The following is a 9,585-nucleotide window of genomic DNA, read 5'->3' on the forward strand; positions in this document are numbered from 1 at the left end:
CATAAAACAACCCTATAAAAATCAGCCCCATAAAACAGCCCTACAGAAACAGCCCTACAAGGAACAAAAAACCTTTAAGGAACAAATCCCATAAAAACAATCCTACAAAAATCAGCCCCATAGAAATGACCCCATAAAAACAAACCCTATAAAAATCAACCCTACAAAAACAAACCCTATAAAAACAACCCTACAGAAACAACCCCATAAAAATCAACCCTATAGGAATCAACCCTACAAAAACCAACCCTATAAAACAAAACCACAAAACCATCCCTATAATACAATCCTATAGAATCGACCCCATAAAAACAAACCCTATAAAAATCAGCCCTATAAAAATCAACCCCATAAACCCAACCCTATAAAAACCAACCCTATAAAACCAACCCATAAAACAGCCCGACAGAAACAGCCCTACAAAAGCAAACCTTTGAGAAACAAATCCCATAAAAACAACCCTACAAAAATCAACCCCATAGAAATGACCCCATAAAAACAAACCCTATAAAAACAACCCTACAAAAACAACCCCATAAAGATCAACCCTATAAAAATCAACTCCAAAAAACGACCCCACAAAACCCCATAAAAACCAAACCCTATAGAAACCGACCCCATAAAAATCAACCCTATAGGAATCAACCCTATAAAAATCAACCCCATAAAACGACCCCACAAAACCCCATAAATACCAATCCCTATAGAAACCAACCCTACAAAATCACCCTGTAAAAATCAACCCCATAAAACAGCCCTACCAAACCCCATAAAAACAAACCCCATAGAAACAACCCTGCAGAAATAAAAACCATAAAACAGCCCTACAAAAACGTCCCCATAAAACAACCCTATAAAATCAGCCCCATAAAACAGCCCTACAGAAACAGCCCTACAAGGAACAAAAAACCTTTAAGGAACAAATCCCATAAAAACAATCCTACAAAAATCAGCCCCATAGAAATGACCCCATAAAAACAAACCCTATAAAAATCAACCCTACAAAAACAAACCCTATAAAAACAACCCTACAGAAACAACCCCATAAAAATCAACCCTATAGGAATCAACCCTACAAAAACCAACCCTATAAAACAAAACCACAAAACCATCCCTATAATACAATCCTATAGAATCGACCCCATAAAAACAAACCCTATAAAAATCAGCCCTATAAAAATCAACCCCATAAACCCAACCCTATAAAAACCAACCCTATAAAACCAACCCATAAAACAGCCCGACAGAAACAGCCCTACAAAAGCAAACCTTTGAGAAACAAATCCCATAAAAACAACCCTACAAAAATCAACCCCATAGAAATGACCCCATAAAAACAAACCCTATAAAAACAACCCTACAAAAACAACCCCATAAAGATCAACCCTATAAAAATCAACTCCAAAAAACGACCCCACAAAACCCCATAAAAACCAAACCCTATAGAAACCGACCCCATAAAAATCAACCCTATAGGAATCAACCCTATAAAAATCAACCCCATAAAACGACCCCACAAAACCCCATAAATACCAATCCCTATAGAAACCAACCCTACAAAATCACCCTGTAAAAATCAACCCCATAAAACAGCCCTACCAAACCCCATAAAAACAAACCCCATAGAAACAACCCTGCAGAAATAAAAACCATAAAACAGCCCTACAAAAACGTCCCCATAAAACAACCCTATAAAATCAGCCCCATAAAACAGCCCTACAGAAACAGCCCTACAAAAACCTTTAAGGAACAAATCCCATAAAAACAACCCTACAAAAATCAGCCCCATAGAAATGACCCCATAAAAACAAACCCTATAAAAATCAACCCTAAAAAATCGACCCCATAAAAACCAACCCAATAGAAATGAACCCTATGAAAATCAACCCCATAAAACAACCCCACAAAACCCCATAAAAACCAAACCCTATAGAAACCAACCCCATAAAAACCAACCCCATAAAAATCAACCCTACAAAAACCAACCCCATAAAACAACACCACAAAACCAACCCTATAATACAATCCTATAGAATCGACCCCATAAAAACAAACCCTATAAAAATCAACCCTAAAAATCAACCCCATAAACCCAACCCTAGAAAAACCAACCCTATAAAACCAACCCCATAAAACAGCCCGGCAGAAACAGCCCTACAAAAGCAAACCTTTGAGAAACAAATCCCATAAAAACAACCCTACAAAAATCAGCCCCATAGAAATGACCCCATAAAAACAAACCCTATAAAAACAACCCTACAAAAACAAACCCTATAAAAACAACCCTACAGAAACAACCCCATGAAAATCAACCCTATAGGAATCAACCCCATAAAAATCAACCCCATAAAACGACCCCACAAAACCCCATAAAAACCAAACCCTATAGAAACCGACCCCATAAAAATCAACCCTATAAAAATCAACCCTATAAAAATCAACCCTATAAACATCAACTCCATAAAACGACCCCACAAAACCTCATAAAAACCAAACCCTATAGAAACCAACCCTTCAAAATCAACCCCATTAAGCAGCCCTACAGAAACAGCCCTACAAAAACAACCCTATGAAAATGACCCCATAAAAACCATCCCCATAAAACAACCCTGTAAAAATCAAAACCCGCCCTGTAAAAATCAACCCCGTAAAACAACCCTACAGAAAGGACCCCATAAAAAGAAACCCTATAAAAAACAACCCTACAAATACCAACCCTATAAAACAACCCTACAAAAACAACCCCATAGAAACAGCCCTACAAAAGTCGACCCCATAAACATCAACCCCATAAACATCAACCCCATAAAACGGCCCTACAGAAACAAACCCTATAAAAACCAACCCCATAAAAACAACCCTACAAAAAGAACCAAAAAATACAACCCTACAAAAATGACCCTACAAACCCCAAACCCTACAGAAACAACCCTAAAGTAACAACCCCATAAAACAACCCTACAAACCCAACCCTACAAACCCAACCCTACAAACCCAACCCTACAAACCCAACCCTACACACCCAACCCCATAAACCCAAACCAAACAAACCCAAACTCTACAAACCCAACCCTAAAAAACCAATCCTATAAACCCGACCCTATAAAATCAAACCCTACAAAGCCAAACCCTACAGGAACAACCCTAAAGTAACAGCCCTACAACCCCAAACCTACAAACCCAACCCTACAACCCCAAACCTATGAACCCAACCCTACAAACCCAAACCCTATAAAAACTGTCCTATAAACCCAACCCCATAAACGAAACCTTATGAACCCAAACCCTATAAACAAACCCCATAAACCCAACCCAATAAAACCAAACCCTACAAACCCAAACCCTACAAATCCCAACCTGACAAACCCCAACCCTTTAAACCCAACCCCATAAAAGCCAATCCTACACACCCAGTCCCTACAAACCAAACCCTACAAGACCAAACCCTATAAAACCAACTCCATATAACCAATCCTAAAAACCCAAACCCCATAAAACCAAACCCTACAAAGCCAAACTGTTTAAAACCGATCCTATAAACCCAAACCCTACAAACCCAACTCCATAAAACCAATCCTAAAAACTTAAACCCTATAAACCCAAACCCTACAAACCCAACCCTACAGGAGCAGCCCTATAAATCCAACCTTAAAAACCCTGACCCTATAACCCCCAACCCTCAAACACAAACCCTACAAACCCAAACCCTACAAACCCAAACCCCATAAAACCAAACCCTATAAAAACTGTCCTATAAACCCAACCCAATAAAACCAAACCCGACAAACCCAACCCTACAAACCAAACCCTACAAACCCAAACCCCACAGGATCAACCCTATAAACCCAAACCCTGCAATCCAAACCTAAAAAAGCAACCCCACAAACCCAAACCCCACCAACCCAAACCCTACAAACCCAAACCCTACAAACCCAAACTCCACAAACCCAAACCCTACAAACCCAAACCCTACAGGAGCAGCCCTATAAACCCAAACCCTACAAACCCAAACCTAAAAAAAGCAACCCCACAAACCCAAACCCTACAAACCCAAACCCTATAAACAAACCCCATAAACCCAAACCCTGTACAACTGAACCCTACAAACCCAAACCCTACAAACCCAATGCTCTAAAACCATTCCCATAAAACCCAACCCTACAAACCAAACCCTATAAACTGAAGCCAAATAAACCCAAACCCTACAAAGCCAAATCCTATAAACTCAATCCCTACAAACCCAAACCCTACAGGAGCAACCCTATAAACCCAAACCCTATAAACCCAAACCCTACAAATCTCAAACGTACAAACCCAAACCCCATAAAACCCAAACCCTACAAACCCAACTCCATAAAACCAATCCCAAAAACTCAAACCCTATAAACCCAAACCCCATAAAACCAAACCTTACAAACCCAAACCCTACAGGAGCAACCCTACAAACCCAACCCTATAAACCCAAACCCTACAAACCCAAACCCTACAAACCCAACCCTATAAACCCAAACCATACAAAACCCACATCCTACAAAAGGAACCCTACGAACCCAATCCAATAAAACCAAACCCCACAAACCCAAACCCTACAGGATCAACCCTATAAAACCAAACCCCACAAACCCAAACCCTACAAACCCAAACCCTATAGAAACTGTCCTATAAACCCAACCCAATAAAACCAAACCCTACAAACCCAACCCTATGAACTGAAGCCAAATAAACCCAAACCCTACAAAGCCAAACCCTATAAACTCAAACCCTACAAACCCAAACCCTATAAAAACTGTCCTATAAACCCCACCCAATGAAACCAAACCCCACAAACCCAAACCCTATAAATCCAACCCTATAAACCCAAACCCTACAGACCCAACCCTACAAACCCAAACCCTACAAACCCAATGCTCTAAAACCATTCCCATCAAACCCAACCCTACAAACCAAACCCTATAAACTGAAGCCAAATAAACCCAAACCCTACAAAGCCAAATCCTATAAACTCAATCCCTACAAACCCAAACCCTACAGACCCAACCCTATAAACCCAACCCCTACAAATCTCAAACGTACAAACCCAACCCCCATAAAACCAAACCCTACAAACCCAACTCCATAAAACCAATCCCAAAAACTCAAACCCTATAAACCCAAACCCCATAAAACCAAACCTTACAAACCCAAACCCTACAGGAGCAACCCTACAAACCCAACCCTATAAACCCAAACCCTACAAAACCCACATCCTACAAAAGGAACCCTACAGACCCAAACCCTATAAACCCAACTCCATAAAACCAATCCCAAAAACTCAAACCCTACAAACCCAAACCCTACAAGCCCAACCCTGTAAACCCAAACCCTACAAAACCCACATCCTACAAAAGGAACCCTACGAACCCAACCCAATAAAACCAAACCCTACAAACCCAAACCCTACAAACCCAAACCCTATAAAAACTGTTCTAAAACCCAACCCAATAAAAACAAACCCCACAAACCCAAACCCTACAAATCCCAACCCGACCAACCCAAACCCTATAAACAAACCCCATAAACCCAAACCCTGTACAACCGAACCCTACAAACCCGACCCTACAAACTCGACCCTACAAACCCGACCCTACAGGAGCAACCCTATAAAACCAAATCCTACAAACCCAAACTTAAGAAAAGCAACCCCACAAACTCAAACCCTACAAACCCAAACCCTACAAACCCAAACCCTACAAACCCAACCCTATAAACAAACCCCATAAAACCAAACCCTGTACAACCGAACCCTACAAACCCAAACCCTACAAACCCAATGCTCTAAAACCATTCCCATAAACCCAAACCCTACAAACCAAACCCTATGAACTGAAGCCCAATAAACCCAAACCCTACAAAGCCAAATCCTATAAACTCAATCCCTACAAACCCCAACCCTACAGGCGCAACCCTACAAACCCAACCCTATAAACCCAAACCCTATAAATCCAACCCTATAAACCCAAACCCTACAAGCCCAACCCTATAAACCCAAACCCTACAAAACCCACATCCTACAAAAGGAACCCTACAAACCCAAACCCCACAAACCCAAACCCGACAAACCCAACCCTACAAATCCCAACCCCATAAACCCAAACCCTACAGGTGCAACCCTATAAACCCAACCCTGTAAACCCAATCCCTACAAAACCCACATCCTACAAAAGAAACCCTACAAACCCAAACCCTACAAACCCAAACCCTACAAATCTCAAACGTACAAACCCAAACCCCATAAAACCAAACCCTACAAACCCAACTCCATAAAACCAATCCCAAAAACTCAAACCCTACAAACCCAAACCCCATAAAAACAAACCTTACAAACCCAAACCCTACAGGAGCAACCCTACAAACCCAACCCTATAAACCCAAACCCTACAAAACCCACATCCTACAAAAGGAACCCTACGAACCCAACCCTCATAAAACCAAACCCCACAAACCCAAACCCTACAAATCCCAACCCGACAAACCCAAACCCTATAAACAAACCCTACAAACTCAAATCCTACAAATCCCAACCCTACAAACCCAATGCTCTAAAACCATTCCCATAAAACCCAACCCTACGAACTGAAGCCAAATAAACCCAAACCCTACAAAGCCAAACCCTACAAACTCAATCCCTACAAACCCCAACCCTACAGACCCAACCCTATAAACCCAAACCCTACAAATCTCAGACGTACAAACCCAAACCCCATAAAACCAAACCCTACAAACCCAACTCCATAAAACCAATCCCAAAAACTCAAACCCCATAAAACCAAACCTTACAAACCCAAACCCTACAGGAGCAACCCTATAAACCCAACCCTATAAACTCAAACCTTACAAACCCAAACCCTACAAACAAAACCCTACAAAAAAGCCTTAGAATGCCATTAAAATCCCATAAAATTCCCTTAAGAATCCCATTAGAAATCATTTTAATTCCCATAAAAATCCCATAAAAATCCTATAAAAACTCCATAAAAATCCCATTAAAACCCCATAAAATCCCGTTAAAATCCCATAAAAATCCCATTAAAACCCCATAAAATTCCGTTAAAAATCCCATTAAAATTCATTTAAATTCGATGAAAATGCATAAAAATCCCATAAATGTCGCATAAAACTCCTATAAAAATGCCATTTAAAATCCCATTAAAATCCCGCTAATTATCCCATAACTATCCCACTAAAATCCTATAACAATCCCATAAAAATTCCATTAAAAATCCCACAAAAATCCCATAAAAATAAACACATGAAAATCCCATTAAAATTCCCAAAACCATCCCATAAAACCCCATAAAAATCTCATAAAAACTCCAGAAAAATCCCCTAAAAGCCACATGAATATCCCATAAAAATCCCACTAAAAACCCCACAAATATCCCATTAAAATCCCATAAAGTCCCATAAAAAACTCACAAAAATCCCATAAAAATCCCATTAAAATTCCATAAAAATCCCACCAAAATCCCATAAAAATGCCTTAAAAACTCCATTAAAATCCCACAAAAACTCCATAAAATTCCCATAAAAATCCAATTAAATTCCCATTAAAACCCCATAAAAATCCCAACAAAATTCCCATAAAAATCCCATTAAAATCCCATAAAGATCCCACAAAAATCCCACACTAATTTAATAAAAATTCAATTAAAGTCTGTCCAAAATCCCATAAAAATGCCTTAAAAACTCCATAAAAATCCCAACAAAAATCCCATAAAAATGCAATTAAAATCCCATACGAATCCCATTAAAACCCCGTTAAAATCCCATAAAATATCCTGGTAAAATCCCATTAAAAATCCCATGAAAATCGCACAAAAATCCCACAAAAATCCCATTAAAATTCCCAGAAAAATCCCATAAAAATTTAATTAAAATCCCATTAAAATCCCACAGAAATCCCATTAAAAATGCCTTAAAAATCCCAACAAAATCCAATTAAAATCCCATAAAAACCCCATTAAATTCTCATTAAAACGCCATTAAAATCCTGTTAAAATCCCATTAAAAATCCCAACAAAATTCCCATAAAAATCCAATTAAAATCCCATACGAATCCCATTAATATCCCATTAAAACCCCATTAAAATCCCATAAAATATCCTGGTAAAGTCCCATGAAATTGCATAAAAATCCCATTAAAAATCCCATTAAAAATCCAACAAAAATCCCATAAAAATCCCAATAGTATCCCATAAAGTCCCATAAAAATCCCACAAAAATCCCATCAAAATCCCATTAAAAATCCCATTAAAATCCCATACAAATTTGATAAAAATTCAATTGAAATCCCATAAAAATCCAATTAAAATCCCATTGAAATCCCATAAAAACTCCATAAAAATCCCATAAAAATCCAATTAAAATCCCATTAAAATCCCATAAAAACTCCATAAAAATCCCATAAAAATCCAATTAAAATCCCATAAAAACTCCATAAAAATCCCATAAAAATCCCATAAAAATCCAATTAAAATCCAATTAAAATCCCATAAAAACTCCATAAAAATCCCCCCAAAATCCCAACAAAAATCCCATTAAATTCTCATTAAAATCCCATAAAAATCCCATTAAAAACCCCTAAAATCCCATTAAATCCCACAAAGATCCCTCCCAGTCCCATCCCAGTTCCATCCCAGTCCCTCCCAGTTTGCTCCCAGTTTGCTCCCAGTCCATCGCAGTCCCTCCCAGTCCCTCCCAGTCCATCCCAGTTCATCCCAGTTTGCTCCCAGTCCCTCCCAGTCAGGTCCCAGTTTGCTCCCAGTTCCATCCCAATCCCTCCCAGCCCATCCCAGTCCCTCCCAGTTTGCTCCCAGTCCCTCCCAGTTCATTCCCAGTGCCTCCAATCCATTCCCAGTTCATCCCAGTTCCCTCCCAGTCCATCCCAGTTTGGTCCCATTTCCCCCCCAGTCCATCCCAGTCCATCCCAGTATGGTCCCAGTCCCATCCCAGTCCCATCCCAGTCCCATCCCAGTTCATCCCAGTCCCTCCCAGTCCCTCCCAGTTTGCTCCCAGTTCATCCCAGTATGGTCCCAGTTCCATCCCAGTCCCTCCCAGTCCCTCCCAGTTTGCTCCCAGTCCCTCCCAGTTTGGTCCCAGTCCCATCCCAGTCCCTCCCAGTTTGGTCCCAGTCCCTCCCAGTCCCTCCCAGTCCCTCCCAGTCCCTCCCAGTTCATCCCAGTCCCATCCCAGTCCCTCCCAGTCCCTTCCCAGTTTGGTCCCAGTTTGCTCCCAGTCCCTCCCAGCCCATCCCAGTTTGCTCCCAGTCCCTCCCAGTCAGGTCCCAGTTTGCTCCCAGTTCCATCCCAGTATGGTCCCAGTTCCATCCCAATCCCTCCCAGCCCATCCCAATCCCTCCCAGCCCATCCCAGTCCCTCCCAGTTCATTCCCAGTGCCTCCAATCCATTCCCAGTTCATCCCAGTTCCCTCCCAGTCCATCCCAGTTTGGTCCCATTTCCCCCCCAGTCCCTCCCAGTTAATCCCAGTATGGTCCCAGTCCCATCCCAGTCCCATCCCAGTCCCATCCCAGTTCATCCCAGTCCCTCC

This window comes from Molothrus aeneus, unplaced genomic scaffold, assembly GCF_037042795.1.
Source record: "Molothrus aeneus isolate 106 unplaced genomic scaffold, BPBGC_Maene_1.0 scaffold_43, whole genome shotgun sequence".
Lineage (NCBI taxonomy): Eukaryota > Metazoa > Chordata > Aves > Passeriformes > Icteridae > Molothrus > Molothrus aeneus.